The sequence below is a fragment of the Petromyzon marinus genome, unplaced genomic scaffold (genome assembly GCF_048934315.1).
Source record: "Petromyzon marinus isolate PM22_M1 ecotype Great Lakes invasive population unplaced genomic scaffold, UKy_Petmar_22M1.pri1.0 PM_G_Scaffold_121, whole genome shotgun sequence".
NCBI lineage: Eukaryota > Metazoa > Chordata > Hyperoartia > Petromyzontiformes > Petromyzontidae > Petromyzon > Petromyzon marinus.
This window is the reverse complement of record NW_027422675.1, coordinates 19401-39407: the sequence shown is the minus strand read 5'-3', so window position 1 is coordinate 39407 and position 20007 is coordinate 19401. Positions and strand designations below refer to the sequence as shown.

At 46.8% G+C, this 20007-nt stretch overlaps 1 long non-coding RNA gene across 1 annotated transcript; it reads left to right on the top strand.

Moving 5' to 3' along the window:
- The first annotated feature begins 16353 nt into the window (after positions 1-16353).
- LOC142909416 (uncharacterized) lies at positions 16354-19740 on the top strand. Its single transcript, XR_012932327.1, has 2 exons — positions 16354-17239; positions 17759-19740. It is a non-coding gene; the product is annotated as an uncharacterized LOC142909416 (long non-coding RNA).
- Positions 19741-20007: the final 267 nt, after the last annotated feature.

Here is a 20007-nt window from a genome sequence, read left to right as displayed (position 1 = left end):
TGTGTGTGAGTGTGAGGTTGTCAGTGTGTGTGTGTGTGAGGTTGTCAGTGTGTGTGTGAGGTTGTCAGTGTGTGAGTGTGAGGTTGTCAGTGTGTGTGAGTGTGAGGTTGTCAGTGTGTGTGAGTGTGAGGTTGTCAGTGTGTGTGTGTGAGTGTGAGGTTGTCAGTGTCCGGCAAAACAACCCCCTACCTCCTCGCGGTGCCGGACGGGCAACTCTGTCGTGGACAGCGCTGTGAGGGGAGATCCAATTTTGATTGGCTCCTCCCCTCATGGCATATGTGTCCACCACAGGGGCTAAACGGGGGCTCTGGACGGGTGCGAGGGGCTGGTAACCCCTCCACCTTCAATTAATTACCACGAAACCACGAATTAAACTGAAATATGTAACAACTAAGCTTGTGCCGGAGGCCCCGGGGGGCCAGTCGTCTATGACGTCTCCTGGCCAAACCCCAATTGGCGGAGCCAGGAGATTGAATACCTACCCTCGGGGCTACTCCAGAAACAACGAAAAGCTAATACGGGTGGCCACGTGGAATGTTCGAACGCTCACTGCAGAGGAGAGGCTGCCACTCCTCTGTCGGGAGCTGGACCGGTACCGCCTGGATCTATGCGGCATTCAGGAGGTCCGGTGGACCGGCTCTGGCTCCTGCCACCATGAGGGGTGGACAGTCCTCTACTCGGGGCAGAAGACTGCCAAACAACAGGGTGTGGGTCTTCTTTTGAACAAAAGAATGAAGGGGGCGTGGGAGCGTGGCGGTGAGGTGTGGAAAGCTGTAAGCCCCAGGCTACTTTGGGCTCGCCTTCCCATCAACCGGAGGCGAGGAATGGTGGTCGTGGTTACTTATGCCCCCACCGAAGACGAACATCCGTGGAGGGATGCAGGCAAAGCCGATGAGTCAGATGCCTTCTATGACCTCCTGTCACAGGTGCTGGCTAAAGTGGCCCCTCGGGATAGAGTCATCATGTTGGGTGACTTCAATGCCCGAGTTGGTCATGATACTGGCACCTGGTCTAGAGTGATTGGAGGGCATGGGCCAGATCAGCTCAATAACAACGGTAGGAGGCTGCTAGATTTTTGTGCAGCCCATGGGCTTGTAATTACCAACACGCTGTTCCGGCATCGGCGCATCCACACAACATCATGGATGCATGCCGGGTCCAAGCAAGAACATCTGCTGGACTACATAGTGACGGACCAGCGAATGCGAGCCCATGTCCTTGACACCAGGACCTACCGTGGAGCTGATCTGCCCTCTGACCATCGACTAGTCATCTGTAAGATGCGCCTGCCATTCTTCCACTCCGGTGGTGGGTGTACACCCAGGACCCCATTCCAACCTAAAGTGGCCTGGTCTCAGTTATCTGATGAAAGTTGCAAGCGAGAATTTCATCATCGCTTGCGGCTGGGATTGGCATCGTCCCCGACTCCTCCTGATGTCGAGGGTAAATGGGCGAGGTTTAGGACTGTGACTCATGCAGCTGCAATGGCTGCTTTGGGTATGCGGTCCAGACCTCCCCAGACACCCTGGATGACAGAGGAGTTGTTCAGGATGGTTGAGAAAAAGCGACAGGCCCACTGTCATCGGCTACAGAATCCCACGTCAGAGAATGAGGAGGCTTACCGCAGCCTTCGCTCGGAGGTTCGGAGAGCCGTGAGGCGCTGCAAGGATGGGTGGTGGTCGCAGGTTGCTGAGGAGATGGAGTCTGCCTCAGTGGCCCGTCATCACAAATCTCTATTTAACTCCATCAAAAAAGTAACCTGCAGCGCCACACCTATTACCATCATTAGGGGAAAAAACGGTGATCCAATCTCCGACCCCCAGGAACAGGTTTGCAGATTTGCTGAGCATTTCTGTGAGGTCCTGGGGGAGGGAAAATCCCTCAGCCAGGAAAACATCGTGGCACAAAGTGAGGATGACCCTGCTAAGGCTGCGGTGCCTCAAATATTGGAAGAAGTCACCCCCTGTGAGTGGCTGGCTGAGGTGCCATCTGTTGAGGAAGTACTGAAGGCGATCCGGAGTCTGAGAACAGTAAAGGCAGCAGGCAGAGATGATCTCCCAAGTGAAATGCTGAGTGAGGGTGGCGTTTGTGCACAGACTGCCCTATATGACATCATAACAACGGTCTGGACCACTGGAAGGGTTCCGCAGGAATGGAAGGTTGCCCTGGTGGTCCCCCTCTTTAAGAAGGGGGACCGCACAGACTGTAACAACTACAGGGGCATCTCACTCCTCAGTGTGCCGGGAAAGGTCCTGGCAAGGATTATTCAGCATCGCCTTGCCAGGCACGAGAGGCTTGCGGAGCCCCAATGCGGCTTCAGGAAAGGGCGGTCCTGCACAGATGCCATATTTTCTGTCCGTCTGCTACAGCAGAGGTGTAGGGAATTCCAACAAGACCTACATCTCTGCTTTATTGACCTGGTCAAGGCCTATGATACCATCAGTAGGCCTGGGCTCTGGGTCGTTCTTCATGCTTTTGGAGTACCTGACCCTCTGCTCACGATCATTAAGGACCTTAATGATGGTGAGCGGGCCCGGGTAAAACTACGTGGCCGGGAGTCAGAGCCATTCCCTGTACACCTTGGGGTACGACAGGGATGTCCTCTGGCTCCCACATTATTTAACATCCATTTTGACCACGTAGTTCGTGAAGCCTTCAATAGCTGTACCGGGGGAATCTCCATATGGTACAGATATAATGGGAGGCTAATCGATGCCCGGGTGCGGTCAAGGGATGGCTCCCTATTACTCAACCACGTTATGTATGCTGATGATTTGGTAATAGCTGCTCAGTCAGAGGAGGAGTTGGAGACGCTGCTGCTGAGACTGGAGCGTGCCACTAAGAGGTGGGGCCTTACCATCAGCCCCACCAAAACTAAGCACCTGCCTGGGTATTTTGTACTATCGGACACTCCACCCCCACAACTCCCAATCGGTGATGGGGCAGTTGTGGAGAGAGTGGAGAGTTTCCCATACCTGGGCAGTGTGCTTATGACTGGCTCCAGTTTAACAGCAGAGGTCTCACTCCGAATCAGTCGAGCGGCAATATCTTTTCATCGGTTGCGTAACGCTGTGTGGAAGCTACCTGGTCTGTCGCTCCGCACTAAGCTTCAGGTCTTCTCGGCCACGGTCATTCCCTCCCTTCTCTACGCTTGCGAAACGTGGACCGCCCTAATGGAACATCTTCGCCGGTTAGAAACATTTAGGCTGGCCTGCCTACGATCCATCCTGAATTTAACCAGACTGGATTGTGTGAGGAGCTCACAAATCCTTGAAAGATCTGGGCAGGGTCCCATCGGTGAGCTGCTCCGGCAGGCAAGGCTGCGATGGCTGGGTCATGTAGCCCGCATGCCCAGCCACCGCATGCCGAAACAGCTTTTGTTTGGCCGGATTGATGGGGTTAAGCGGGCGCGGCACGGGCTAGAGAAGAGATGGAGTGATGTGGTACAGGAGGACGTGGAGCTGAGTGGACTTGCCGATGACTGGTACCAGCGGTGTCAAGATCGGCCTCTGTGGAGGAGGCTCGTGAAGGATGCTAGTGGGCAGTTGGAGGCAGTCGCCCTCCAACAACAACGGAGGGCGGAAGAGCGACGCTCACAACAGCGAGCGGAGCGCCGGGTGGCTAAAGCACAGCAGGTTGGCACAGTAGGGGGCACAGGTGGTGCATCAGCCAGTCATCTCAGTCAGTCGACCCGTGGCACCTGGGTCTGCCCCGTGACCTCCTGCCAGCGGGCGTTCGACACTTCACGTGGCCTCAGGGTGCACATAGCCTGGCACAAGCGTCGTGGTGACGTCACCGCCACTTAGTGGCGAATGGCGGTTGTTGTTGTTGTTGTTGGTTGTCAGTGTGTGTGTGTGTGAGGTTGTCAGTGTGTGTGAGTGTGAGGTTGTCAGTGTGTGAGTGTGAGGTTGTCAGTGTGTAAGTGTGAGGTTGTCAGTGTGTGTGAGTGTGAGGTTGTCAGTGTGTGTGAGAGTGTGAGGTTGTCAGTGTGTGTGTGTGAGGTTGTCAGTGTGTGTGAGTGTGAGGTTGTCAGTGTGTGTGTGAGTGTGAGGTTGTCAGTGTGTGTGTGAGTGTGAGGTTGTCAGTGTGTGTGTGAGTGTGAGGTTGTCAGTGTGTGTGTGTGAGGTTGTCACAGTGTGTGTGTGAGGTTGTCACAGTGTGTGTGAGTGTGAGGTTGTCACAGTGTGTGTGAGTGTGAGGTTGTCACAGTGTGTGAGTGTGAAGTTGTCACAGTGTGAGTGTGAGGTTGTCACTGACCCTGGTGAATCTTCGTCGTTGTCAAGGCCGCAGGTTTCACCTCCCTCACGACTCTCAAAATGGCGGCGAGCGAGGAGGGGGAGGAGCCAGAAAACTCCGCGTCACGTGGGAGGGGAGAAACTGAAACCTGATTGGCTCCAAGGCGGAGAGATTTTTATTTTTTTTACGGGAAAACTTTATTCTTTTTAACCGTACGACGGATTTACAAAACTCACCATCAACAATAAACACTCGCGTTGGTATTAGCGCGGTCTGATTAATTTTTTTTAAAAAAGTTATTGGTTACGTAAATATTTATAAAACGCGGTAATATCAGAAATCTCATCTGAGTTCCAAAAAAAATGACCCAAATGATATTCCGTATTCTTAGCTCTTTCGGTAAAGTCACGTTGAAGGGAACCAATAAAATAATAAAATATATATGAAACAATAAAAATTCTCACGACGTTTTGACCATAACACAAACGGTCGTCATCAGGTGTGTCGGTTTGCATAAATTTATTTATTTTTAAACGGTGTATTTATGTATTTTTAAACATTAGCACCACGCGCAGCGATTTGGCAGTTTATTTAGAAGGACTAGTCCATCTATGTTCTGAAAAGAGGAGGGGGAAGACGAAAAATTAATGTATGCTGTCTGAAAGCCACTGTAAGCGTGAATAATCAATTAAGACCTGAAATGGTTTATCCAATCGTTCCAATGATTGCTAAGCCAGAATCCATCTTCTCGGTTGAAATTGTCTCTGTGCTTGTATATGTGGATAGCCTCATGAACGAATCTCTCATGGTAGCCAGATGGCTTACAAAGAACCTCTGTCTTGGAAAAGTCAATGTCACGTGAGCCTTGCTAGTGACGTCATGTCACCAAGGTATTCACCCCACCCCCGTCCAGCACGCCCTTGAGAGTGACGTCACCTCTGCTTGGTCACTGCCGATATCTGTTCCGGTACAATCCTTATTTGGGCAAAGCTACGCCCAGTGACTGGTGGCTCATTAACATAATGAGTTCGTGAAAGCCGTCGCGAGTTTATTGGGACGGGTTCAGCACCCACGCCCCCATCCCTCGACATATGGCCCGGGCTCATTAACATAATTTTATTCAGTTACGGAGCCGCTCGTGGTAGGGGAGTGTCTTGTACCCCGGACGTGACATCATGTTACCTGCTGCTGTCGTGTGACGTCACGAGGTAACAGGAAGCGATCGCTTCGCTCTTGCACTGAAATCTGAGGTGAGAAATTATGATCGTGTGGGTGGTCGTGGTTGTTGTGGTGGTGGTTGTGGTGGTGGTGGTTGTTGTTGTTGTTTACCAAGGTAGAGCCCCTCTCTCTTTCGTAGGGCAGCGAGCATGGGAATCGATGTCCAGGTTGGAACTTTACAACGCGGGGCCTAGCCACGCAGGGCCTTGCCTCCTGCCCTCGCCTGATTGCGTTCACTTTAATTATCTCGCTTAAGTTTAATTTGTCTTCACCCGGCTCGCCACTTTGTAACTTTGTTTTATTGTAAATATTCACGCAGTTTTTATTTATTTTCACCAGGCCAAGCCCGCTTGAGCTGCTATACCGCTCTTGTTATCAGAAGCGACCTGCCCACAACAACACAAGGTGAGGCTTTGTCAACGTGTGTGAATGTTTTGACTTAAAACTTTGGTGACTGCAGGAATTAATATTCTTGGTTCTTTCGGTAAAGTCACGTAGATAGAAAATAAAATAATAAAAATAAATGAAAATACAATTTTTAAAATAAAGTAATGAACCCACGACGTTTCGATCGCAACACAAGTGGTCTTTATCTTATTGAATTTAATCTGTTATTTTTATTTTCTATCTACGTGACTTTACTGAAAGAACCAACAATACGTGCGTCAATGTCTATCGGTCAAAGACGCTAAGCGCGTGCCGCTGTTGACTCTGAATGTGTGGAGGGGAACACCTTCACCACGGGGAGAGACAGACAGAGACACTGATAGCCTCGGCTATGTTGATTGATCCTCGATGCATTACTTGGTGGAGTGAGGAAGAATTAATGCTGAGCAGATGAAGGTGGCCAGGCATGGTTCTGGTCACACCACCACCTGTTTACTCATGGCAGTGTGTGACAGTGTCAAGTTTGTGTTTGCAGTAAAGTCTATTAACTCTATTGCACACGGAGGTTATATCAAAACATTAGTTTATTTTTGTTTTCCTAAGGAACTCTTTATAAGAATGGAAACAGGAGGTGAACACAGCACACACATTCAGCTGAAGTCGGAACTGTTCATCCGCAGCATTCAAGGACATCTGAGCCTGGATTCACACCTCTAAGTTCTGATTGAACGTTAATTTATGCATTTCTGCATAACACAAATAGTATTGTTTTCAACACCCTTTGCTATGTCAGCTGAATTTAGCTTTCATAAATATTCCTTTTGTAGTCAGACAGCTGAAATTGTGTGCTTAGAGTTTTGAGTTAACATTCATCTTGAAGATATGAAGGCTTCCAGGCATATTAATGACATTTTATCTCTCATTGTGTGCCATAACAGCCCGTGGAGAGAAACCCTTCAGGTGCACTCTGTGCTGGAAGGCATTTGCAGATTCATCAAATCTGATTCATTTGGAAAACTTTTTCACTACATCATGAATATATTAATAAGTATAGACGTGTAAGTCACGTGTGTATTCCTCTGTGCCTGACGTGTAGATGGTGTGGATATTATTTTTTTCTGTCTGCAGCTGACGCTTCCTCTGCAGAATTGGTCTGATGGAGCAAAGGCACTCAGCGCAGCTCGGTACGACAAGTCAACAATGCGACCAGCGTGCATACAGCACGGACCGGACTGGAAATTTGACACGGCACCAGAGAACTCACACAGGAGAGAAACTCTTCAAGTGCACTGTGTGTAACAAGGCATTTGCATGGCCATCAGTTTTTCAGAACCACCAGAGAACACACACGGGAGAGAAACCCTTCAGGTGCAGTGTTTGTGGGAAGGCATTTTTATGGTCATCTGCTCTTAAAAAACACCAGAGAACACACACGGAAGAGAACCCCTTCAAGTGCAGTGTGTGTGGGAAGACATTTTCAGATTCATGTACTCTTAAAACACACCAGAGAACACACACGGGAGAGAAACCCTTCAGGTGCAGTGTTTGTGGGAAGGCATTTTTATGGTCATCTGCTCTTAAAAAACACCAGAGAACACACACGGAAGAGAACCCCTTCAAGTGCAGTGTTTGTGGGAAGGCATTTTCAGATTCATTTGCTCTTAAAACACACCAGAGAACACACACGGGAGAGAAACCCTTCAAGTGCAGTGTGTGCATGAAGGCATTTGCACAGTCATCTGATCTTGTAAAACACCAGAGAACACACACGGGAGAGAAACCCTTCAAGTGTACTCTGTGCGGGATGGCGTTTGCACAGTCACCACATCTTATAGTACACCATAGAACACACACGGGAGAGAAACCCTTCAGGTGCACGATGTGCGGGATGGCGTTTACACAGTCATGTAATCTTGTAAAACACCAGAGAACACACACGGGAGAGAAACCCTTCAAGTGTACTCTGTGCGGGATGGCGTTTGCACAGTCACCACATCTTATAGTACACCATAGAACACACACGGGAGAGAAACCCTTCAAGTGCAGTGTGTGCGTGAAGGCATTTGCACATTCATCTGCTCTTAAATCACACCAGAGAACACACACAGGAGAGAAACCCTTCAGGTGCAGTGTGTGTGGGAAGACATTTTCAGATTCATCTGCTCTTAAAAAACACCAGAGAACACACACGGGAGAGAAACCCTTCAGGTGCACGATCTGCAGGATGGCGTTTACACAGTCATATCATCTCATATTACACCAGAGAACACACACGGGAGAGAAACCCTTCCAGTGCAGTGTTTGTGGGAAGGCATTTTCATGGTCATCTTCTCTTAAAAAACACCAGAGAACACACACGTGAGAGAAACCCTTCAAGTGCAGTGTGTGTGGGAAGACATTTTCAGATTCATGTAATCTTGTAATACACCAGAGAACACACACGGGAGAGAAACCCTTCAAGTGCAGTGTGTGCGTGAAGGCGTTTGCACAATCATCTGATCTTGTAAAACACCAGAGAACACACACAGGAGAGAAACCCTTCAAGTGTACTCTGTGCGGGAAGCCGTTTGCAGATTCATCAACTCTTCGAAGACACCAGAGAACACAAAAGCATCGGAAGATCCACAAGGAGCAGAGTCGGAGTCTGAAATCAGCTTGTGAAAGTCAAAGTGCCGCAATGAGCCCATCCCTCATGAAACAAGAACCGGACGAAAATCCCAGCTTGGACACTTTTAAAGGTATCAAGGTGAAATATGAAGAGGTGATGGTGAAATGTGAAGAAGTGATCAGCGAAGAAGTGAAGGTAAAATGTGAAGATGAAGATTCAACTCCAAAATGGGACCTTCACATCGTGAAGCAGGAGGAGAATTCTGACTGTGAGTCAGAGTGAGGCAACTCCCAGCAGTTTGTGGAAGTGGAGGTGTGGGTGGACTTGCTCCTAGACAATACAAAGTCAAGTGGAGACCCGGTAGATGTGTAAGCCAGAGACGATGTCGCTACAATAGGCCTTTAATGACAAGAACGTGAAGTTGAACACTTTGTGGGCCCGTGGGTTGGGTAGATCTATAACCAGGAGCAAGAGCCAATAAGCTCCCAAGCATTCACTATGTTATCATAATTGATTTTACATGGTGCTTGCTTAATCGCCTCAGCAACTCAAAGTTTTGTATCTCATCTCACGCTCGAAGAGCATCCCCAAGTAGCAGCTGCCCCTGTGTGGTACAAGGTGGTGTCCCTGCACCGGCCTGCATGTGGACAAGAGCCTGTCATCTTCTTTGGTTCTTTCGGTAAAGTCACGTAGAATGAGAATAAAATAATGAAATAAAACAATAAAATTCTCACGACGTTTCGGCCACAACACAAGTGGCCTTCAGGTGAAAGGAACAAACCTGTCGGGACGACAGAGCTACAATGAACGCTGCTAAGATTCTACGTGACTTTACCGAAAGAACCAAAGAAGATGAATCCTTGCAGTCACGAAAGCTTTAAATCGAAAAAAAGAGCCTGTCAGTAGGGGGCGATGATTGTTGCGTCATCTCAGTTGTGTAGTTTGTAGGTAATGTTTAAAATTTGCTACATTTTCACTCAGACGCCAGCATGCAATGGCCTACTCGTTTTGAATGACACAATAGTATGTTTACATACACTGTGAAGCAGACTGTGCCACTTTTTTAAAAGCTTCTTGTTAATACGATGTAACGTGATGCAGTATATTTCACTGCAGTAATCCAATTTTGTTAATATGCCTGTCAATAATTTAGAATGTATACTTGTCTGGTTTTGTGCATACTTGTAACATTTGATCTATAAGGGTCAAACATTGACTAAGTGATGTTAGGACAAAGTGTGTGTGTGTTTGAAAGTAACCTGTACAGAGAACTCAGGTGAGACCCGTTGTTCTTGTGATACAGGTCAAACGGTGTTTTTGTGTTCCACGAAGCATCTGGAGCAACTCATTGTCTTTGAAATAGGTAGCACGCTCGGATCATTCATCAGTTACAAGGCATACCACTTAAAGGTTACACGTATAGGAGGAGGTACATTCTCTACAACACGAATTGTAGTTTTGTCTTACGTGTTGACGTAGATTTTGTCTAACTGGGACAAGAAATGCTCCTTGCTGATTGACGTCTGGATGTTCGTAACCATCGGTTGAAGCAAACCCCACTGCTGTTGTTGAGACGCTGTGCACCAATAAGGGTCCAACACATTGACGGCCTTCAGGCCAGGAAAGTCACAACATTTGCACACGAAGGACGCATTCACGCAAGTACCCCATGCTCCGTTTTTGAAGTTTTGAAATGAAACATCTTTGAATTGTGTTGTGTTTTGAATTAGATGATTTAATTTCCTCATTAAAAGCTTGTTTCAATTTACATCTGGAAGACTTCATCGAAAAGGACATTTCGCGTGAATTTTCTCTCGTCATTAAGTAGATGGCCTTGCCGGGGGTTTGGTTCAATGTGGACACAAACAGGGTACATACACAGTGTATACACACAGTGTACACAGTGTACACACACACAGTGGCACACAGTGACACAGTGTGCACACGCAGTGTACACACTGTGTCACACTGTCACACAAAGTGTAAACTGTGTGTGTGTACACTGTGTGTGTACACACACACAGTGTACACACTCAGTGACACACAGTGACAGTGACACAACAACAACCGCCATTCGCCACTAAGTGGCGGTGACGTCACCACGACGCTTGTGCCAGGCACAGTGACACACACACAGTGACACACACAGCGACACAAAGTGACACACAGTGTATACACATAGTGTACACACACACAGTGTACACACACAGTGAACCAATAGCTCAGATGTGTAGTCATTTCTGTGACCAGTCACTAGCTAATCACTCAGTTGTTTCAATGCTGGAATTCGCCTAGTTATTTCAATGCTAAATTCTCCTGTTTGATTTGTACTAAGGGCCTCGGTGAATGTGTATGCTCTGACTTTAACGTAGCTATTTCTGCAGCAGGTACAAGCTCAATTTCTGCAGCAGGTACAAGTTAATCACTCAGCTATCTCAATGCTAAATTCTATGCTAATTCCATTGTCAAGATGTGTATGCCTTAACTTAGCTATTTCAATGCTAAATTCTATGCTAATTCCTTTAACAATGGGTGCCTGTGCGGGTGTGTATGCTTTAACTTTTAACATAGCACTTTCTGTGACCAGTCACAAGCTAATCATTCAGCAATTTCAATGCTAAATTATATGCTAATTCCTTTGTCAAGGCGCTTTGTTCCTCTCACACAGCTTAAAGGCCGTATCTGAACGTGGCTCTTTCACTCCAGCGCTGTCCTACCAGACAGTCTCGCCCCCTTCACCTGATGAAGGCCGCTTGTGTTGTGGCCGAAACGTCGTGAGAATATTATTGTGTTATTTTATTTTATCAATTTATTATTTTATTATCATTCTACGTGACTTTACCGAAAGAACCAAAGAAGATTCTCTAATTTATTTAGTTACGGAGCCGCTCATTGTGGGAGGAGCGTGTCTCGTACTCCGGAAGTGACGTCATGTCACCTGCTGCCGCGTGACGTCACGAGGTAACTGGAAGCTATCGCTTCCTTCACTGAAATCCGAGGTGAGAAATTCTCATTGCGATTCTGGTTGTTGTGGTGGTGGTTGTGGTGGTTGTTGTTGTTTACCAAGGTAGAGCCTCTCTCGTAGGGATGTCAGTTGAGTAGCAGCGAGCATGGGAATCGATGTCCAGGTTGGAACTTTACAACGCGGGGCCTAGCCACGCGGGGCCTTGCCTCCTGCCCTCGCCTGATTGCGTTCACTTTAATTATCTCGCTTAAGTTTAATTTGTCTTCACCCGGCTCGCCACTTTGTAACTTTGTTTTATTGTCAATATTCACGCAGTTTTTATTTTCATTTTTTGTTAGCAGGCCAAGCCCGCTTGAGCTGCTATACCGCTCTTGTCATCAGAAGCGACCTGCCCACAACAACACAAGGTGAGGCTTTGTCAACGTGTGTGAATGTTTTGACTTAAAACTTTGGTGACTGCAGGAATTTATATTCTTGGTTCTTTCGGTAAAGTCACGTAGATAGAAAATTAAATGAAAATAACAATAAAAATAAATGTAAATAAAGCAAAACAACTCACGTCGTTTTGATCGCAACACAAGTGGTCTTTATTTAATGTAATTGTATTATCTGTTATTGTTATTTTCTATCTACGTAACTTTACCGAAATCAACAAGAATACGTGTGTCAATGTCTATCGGTCAAAGACGCTAAACGGAGTGACGCGCAAACTCCAAATATACAGCAGGCGTCAGGGTCGGGATCGAACCCACGACTTCCTGTATACCAGGTGAGGTAGTTAACATCTCACCACGGAGAGAGACACGCAAACTCCAGTTAGCCTCGGATATGTTCGTTGATACTCGATTAATTACTTGGTGGAGTGAGGAAGCATTCATGCCAAGCAGATGAAGGTGGCCAGGCGTGATTCTAGACACGCCACCGCCTGTTTACCCAGTGACTGTACAGTTTGTGTTTGCAGTAACGTCTATTAACTCTGTTGAACACGGAGGTTATAGCGTAACAATATTTACTTTTGTTTTCCTCTGGAACTCTTTATAATAATGGAAACAGGAGGTGAACACAGCACACACATTCAGCTGAAGTCGGAACTGTTCATCCCAGCATTCAAGGACATCTGAGCCTGGATTCACACCTCTAAGTTGCGATTGAACATTAATTTATGCATTTCTGCCTAACACAAATAGTTTTGTTTTCAACACCCTTTGCTATGTCAGCTGAATTTAGCTCTCATAAATATTCCTTTTGTGGCCAGACAGCTGAAATTGTGTACTCAGAGTTTTGGGTGAACATTCATTTTGCAGATACGTGGGCTTCCAGGCATGTTTATGACCATTTGCCCTCTCATTGTGTGCCATAACAGCCCTGTGATGAATTTGGGAAACTTTTTCACTACATCATGAATATATGAATAAGTATAGACGTGTAAGTCACATGTGACTGTATATATGCATTCCTCTGTGCCTCGATACTGACGTGTAGATGATGTGGATATTCTTATTTTCTGTCTGCAGCTGACGCTGGTCTGATGGAGCAAAGGCACTCAGCACAGCAGCTCGGTACGACAAGTCAACAATGCGACCAGCGTGCATACAGCACGGATCGGACTGGAAATTTGACACAGCACCAGAGAACTCGCACAGGAGGGAAACCCTTCAAGTGCACTGTGTGTGACAAGGCATTTGCATGGCCATCAGTTCTTGAGACCCACCAGAGAACACACACAGGAGAGAAACCCTTCAAGTGCATTGTGTGTGGGAAGGCATTTTCACAGTCATCTGCTCTTAAAAAACACCAGAGAACACACACGGGAGAGAAACCTTTCAAGTGCAGTGTGTGTGGGAAGACATTTTCAGATTCATTTGCTCTTAAAACACACCAGAGAGCACACACGGGAGAGAAACCCTTCAAGTGCAGGGTGTGTGGGAAGGCATTTTCAGATTCATCTGATCTTGTAAAACACCAGAGAACACACACGGGAGAGAAACCCTTCAGGTGCACGATGTGCAGGATGGCGTTTACACAGTCAAGTAATCTTGTAACACACCAGAGAACACACACGGGAGAGAAACCCTTCAAGTGCAGTGTGTGCGTGAAGGCATTTTCACGGTCATCTGATCTCGTATTACACCAGAGAACACACACGGGAGAGAAACCCTTCAAGTGCAGTGTTTGTGGGAAGGCATTTTCACAGTCATCTGCTCTTAAAAAACACCAGAGAACACACACGGGAGAGAAACCCTTCAAGTGCAGTGTGTGCGTGAAGGCGTTTGCACGGTCATCTTCTCTTGTAAAACACCAGAGAACACACACGGGAGAGAAACCCTTCAGGTGTACTCTGTGCAGGAAGCCGTTTGCAGATTCATCAAATCTTCGAAGACACCAGAGAACACAAAAGCATCGGAAGATCCACAAGGAGCGGAGTCGGAGTCTGAAATCAGCTTGTGAAAGTCAAAGTGCCGCAATGAGCCCATCCCTCATGAAACAAGAACCGGACGAAAATCCCAGCTTGGACACTTTTAAAGGTATCGAGGTGAAATGTGAAGAAGTGATGAGCGAAGAAGTGAAGGTAAAATGTGAAGATGAAGATCCAACTCCAAAATGGGACCTTCACATCGTGAAGCAGGAGGAGAATTCTGACTGTGAGGCAGAGTGAGGCAACTCCCAGCAGTTTGTGGAAGTGGAGGTGTGGGTGGACTTGCTCCTAGACAATACAAAGTCAAGTGGAGACCTGGTAGATGTGTAAGCCAGAGACGATGTTGCTACAATAGATACACCTTTGTCACAGGCCTTTAATGACAAGAATGTGAAGTTGAACACTTTGTGGGCCCGTGGGTTGGGTAGATCTCTAACCAGGAGCAAGAGCCAATAAGCTCCCAAGCATTCACTATGTTATCATAATAATTTATTTTACACGGTGCTTGCTTAATCGCCTCAGCAACTCGGAGTTTTGTGTCGTACCTCGTCTGAAACACTCAAAGAGCATCCCCAAGTAGCAGCTGCCCCTGTGTGGCACAAGGTGGTGGCCCTGCACCGGCCTGCATGTGGACAAGAGCCTATCAGTAGGGGGCGATGATTGATGTGTCATCTCAGTTGTGTAGTTTGTAGGTAATGTTTAGAATTTGCTACATTTTCACTCAGACGCCAGCATGCAATGGCCTACTCATTTTGAATGACACAATAGTATGTTTTACATTCACTGTGAAGCAGACTGCAACTTTTTTTTAAAAGCTTCTTGTTAATATGATGTAACGTGATGCAGTATATTTCATTGCAGTAATCCAATTTTGTCAATATGCCTGTCAATAATTTAGAATGAATACTTGTCTGGTTTTGTGCATACTTGTAACATTTGATCGATAAGGGTCAAATATTGAATAAGTGATGTTAGGACAAAGTGTGTGTGTCTGTTTGGAAGTAACCTGTACAGAGAACTCAGGTGAGACCCGTTGTTCTTGTGATACAGGTCAAACGGTGTTTTTGTGATCCACGAAGCATCTCGAGCAACTCATTGTCTTTGAAATAGGTAGCACACTCGGATCATTCATGAGTTACAATGCATACCACTTGAAAGTTACACGTATAGGAGGAGGTACATTCTCTACAACACGAATTGTAGTTTTGTCTTACGTGGTGACGTAGATTTTGTCTAGCTAGGACTAGAAATGCTCCTTGCTGATTCACGTCTGGATGTTCGTAACCATCGGTTGAAGCAAACCCCACTGCTGTTGTTGAGACGCTGTGCACCAATAAGGGTCCAAGACATTGACGGCCTTCAGGCCAGGAAATTCACAACATTTGCACACAAAGGACGCATTCACGCAAATACCCCATGCTCCGTTTTGAAGTTTTGAAATGAAGCATCTTTGAATTGTGTTGTTTTGAATTAGATGATTTTATTTCTTCATTAAAAGCTTGTGGAAGACTTCATTGAAAAGGACATTTCATGTGAATTTTCTCTCGTCATTAAGTAGATGGCCTTGCCGGGGGTTCGGTTCGATGCGGACTTTCACCTGTTTGGGATTGCGGGATCGAGATAAGGCGACACGGAGCTGGCCGTGCGAGAAGACCGCCGTCTGCAGATCGATTCCAACGTAATCGAACGTCTGTCCCTGCGCCTCCGTCGTCCATGCAGGGGGTGCGTAGGTTTGCAGCGCCCCCTGCATGAAAACAACGGAAAGTGCAGCGCTCATCACAGATAAATAAAGTTGCGCGCTTATATTTAAAATGTTTTTCTTTTATAAGGTGATGTTGAAATCAGAAAGTGTTTGGCCAGTTGATGATTTCAATCAGATTTATTCATTTATTATGAACCACATATCTGAGCTTTTGTGGTCCTGTTGAGCTAAAGTTGGAAAAAGTCCGTGACTTTAACTTCGCTCAATATTGTAAACGTGTTTCTATTATTTAGGTATTGTTTAATACAAACTACTTCAGATAATGGGTTTCAAGATGTACTTGAATGGCACGTTCGTTGTTCCGGTGTTTAATGGCTTGGACGTCATGGCAAATGGCTTCCATCGATGTGGAAGTCAATGGTGGATGATAATTTGACATTTCGGTGTTGATTTGGAGTAGATTGTTTAACTGTTGCATACCGGGTGGTGAAATGGTTTGCCGAGTACCTGAACTGTTTGACCAAGTGAATTCATGAAGAGTTCGATACGAGTTTGAGCGTTAATATTCTTGCGGAACAACAAAGGTCGGATATTTTAAATATTCCTGATCGTACGTTTATTGCGACAATGTTCAAGGGGAACACGTGTGGAGGAGAGTTCCGGGTGAAGTCTCCCCTTACCTGGCAACCATGGTGGCTGTCCGCTGATCACTCTCGCTCCGTCACAGCTACGAGCTGTAGGGATGGGACGCTCCACCCTGGCGCTGTTTTCATTCACAGCACCAAGACTGGAGAGCCTCATCCCTGCAGTTCCCTCCTGTCGTGCCGCATCATTTACCGCGTAACGAGGCAACGTTTTCATGAGCAGTGCGTTCCACTACGAACCCACACGAGCGAACCATGTGCAACAGTGTGCATACATACAGACACGAACAAACACGCGGGTGCACATACACACACGAGCGCTTACTTGCAAACACGGACGGGTGGAGATGCACGCACGAGTGTGGTCACCACCTGGCTAGCTACACTAGTCACGTGATAACTAGTATAGTAAACTATACACTACACTATACACTACACTATACACTACTATAGACTACACTATACACTACACTATACTAAACTATACACTGCACTATACACTATTATACACTACACTATACACTACACTATACACTACTATACACTACACTACTATACACTACACTATACACTTTTATACACTACACTATACACTACGCTACTATACACTACACTATACACTACTATACACTACTATACACTACACTATACACTACACTATATACTACACTATACACTACTATACACTACACTATTATACACTACTATACACTACACTACTATACACTACACTATACACCACTATACACTACTATACACTACACTATACACTACACTATACACTACTATGCAATACACTATTATACACTACACTATACACTACTATACACTACACACTATACACTACACTACTATACACTACACTACTACACAGTACACTACTACACTATACACTACACTATACACTACTACACACTAGTGCTGCACAAGTCCCCAAACTGCAAAGACAAAGGCTCCCCAATGTAGACTGACGCATCCACAGACGCACAATGGACCCACGGACTCGCACAGAAACCCACGGACTCATCGACTCCCACTGGGCGTGTGCTGTTAGCGAGCACCGGTGAGGGTCGCGATGGAACAACACCAGGGGCTGGTGTGGACAGAACCACGGCTGGCCGCTCGTCTCTCAAATTCTGATGTTAGCACCCCCACCCACCTCACCACCTTAATTATGGCTGAGTCCACCTAAGTGACGCTCAGGACTGCTTCAGGTAAGGGGCCGACCTTAAATGACGTCACGTGATTTTAGAGGATTTTTGACCCCCCCCATCGTCACACGACGTCACACAAAGTCAGACCCCTCCCCCTCAATTATGACGTCACAAAGTTCTGCCCCCCTCCCCCCCCAAAAATAAAACATGCTTCAAATCGCTTTAAACTATTGTTGTCATTGTAGTGCGTTGTAAATGTGGCGCTGCACTCTGATGTAGGTAGAAAACATTACAAAGTTTATTTAAGTAGAACGCGTTTATATTTATTTAAAGTTGCGCAATTTGATGTGACGTCACTTTTCTCAAACCCCCCCCCCCTTGTCACACATCGTCACAAACGTCTGACCCCCCCCCCCCCCCCCCTCTAGGTGCGTGACGTCATTCACGGACGGCCCCTAATTGTCGCTGGTATTGGACGTGAGCGAGAATGGCGCAGCGCCGCTAACCGCTACGCCATGATGGTGCCCTTACCTGCATGAACGGAGACGCGGTCAGACGATGCGTGAGTCGCTGGTGCAGGCAGGACGAGTGATCTCGGGCGTACCTCCTGACATGGAAGGCGAGGGAGGTCGGAGTGCGCGTGTGAAGAGAGACGGCAAGGGGCAGGAGGAGAGGGGGGCGATCGGACGGAGCGGAAGCAGGAGCACGAGGGCAGGAGAGGCAGCGGAGCCGTGGAGGAGTCTGGGCGCGCTTGATGGTGAAAGTTGACGTGGACGCACGCTGCAGAAGAGAAGAAAATCTTCACGCTCGGCGCCACACACAGCCAGACGTAGCTCACCTCATCCGTCTTGCTGATGATGTGTAGGACGACTAGACTCTGATTGTCTTGTAGCTCTGTGGAAAGAAGGAGAGATGTCTTGGGTCCAACAAGGCCCTCTGCCACCGGTATGGGCGGGGGGGGGGGTACCCTAGTGGAGGGCTGAGCGTGGGAGTGAGTCGAGGGGAGGGTGAGTGGTGGTTGACATGAATTTTAATTCCTATACATGCTATGTATTGTAACATTTATTGTCGTATGGTTTTACATATGGTAGAACATATAGGCTATTAGACGAGGACCAATTCAGTGGTAACATCGTTAACACGGACCCACATCGTCATCAGGGACCCACATTGTCAACAGGGATGCTCGCCTCGTCAATAGAGACCCACATCAAAAGCGACGCTCATCTCTTTAATCCGGACCCATATCATCAATCGGGACCCATATCATCAACAGTGACCCACAACATGAATATTGACACTCACCTCGTCAGTAGGGACCCACATCGTCAACAGTGACCCACAACATGAATATGTTCACGTTTTTCTTTTGTTGCGGTTGCACCCGAGTCAAGAGCCGCACGGCTCACAGGGCTCTGCACCTGACACATGAAACTTAAATTAAACTGAAGACGACGTCTCACCAGCATGCATCTATCCTCCACGCGTGGCCTCTGTCACGCGACTTCCACGATTTCGCCTGAGAGTCTCCCGCCGCGTGCCCCCATAGGTCTTCTCCATCGGTCACTCGACCCGCGTAGACCATTCATCCGCATGGTCCACGTGGTCAAAGAAGAAGTTGGTACCAGCCGAGGCAGCACAACGCCAGTAACACAGACTCACGTTAATGGTCGATAAGAGTGAAGTACAGTACGTCATAACCCACTCATTTCAAATGTTTGCCACATTATTCGTTGCTATTGGTCACATAAAGAACTTGGAATTGCTAATGCTGTGCCACCTCAGGTTCTAAGGCAAAGTGAAATGTCTGCTCTGGGCCGGTCAAGGACACCATTTCTGGGATGAAACTATCACATTCACGACACGTGATAAAGCATTTAAGCAGTATGCCTGCTGTAATCATAGCAGGTACCACCACAGTATGCCCTGATGTAATTATAGCAGGTACCACTAGTCGGTATGCCTGCTGTAATCATAGCAGGTACCACCACAGCCAGTATGCACTGCTGTTATAGCATAAAAAATATAACGATACTATCATAGAATGTTAACTAAACGAGCATAAATTTGTAACTAATTTAGGATAAACATTAAACTTAATGAGTATGGATAAATAAACTACATTAGCATACAGATTAAAACTAATTAGCATACCAAAATTAGCATAGGACAACCGTTGACCAATCGCTGCGCACCATCGCCGGAGACGCTCCCAGGTTTGCCTCTCGACCAATCGGATCGCTGGCCTTCCCCCCCCTCCCCACTTTGGCACGCGGCGACCAATCAGATCGCGGGAGGACGCTACCATTTATAATGCCCTGCAAGCTGAACCCCGCGCGCCCATGTGCGTGTGAGTGTTTAGTTTTGTTTTAATTATTTTAATCATTAAAGTTCGCGAGTGTCAAGGTAAGCTACGTTGACTTTCTTTTTTAAAACATTTTCTCAAGAGAACCGTTGTTGCTGCTGCTGCGACTGTTGTTGTGAAAGGCCCGGTACACCCTGAGCCCTTGCCTAGACTAGGACAGCCTTGATGTCACGTGGGTCCACACTCTTTGCTTTCGGTAAAGTCACGGAGGTAGAAAATAAAATGTATTTATTATTTAATTTAATTACATTTTATTTTATATCTACGTTAAATTTCATTTAAAATTTTAATTAATTTAATTAAAATGTATTT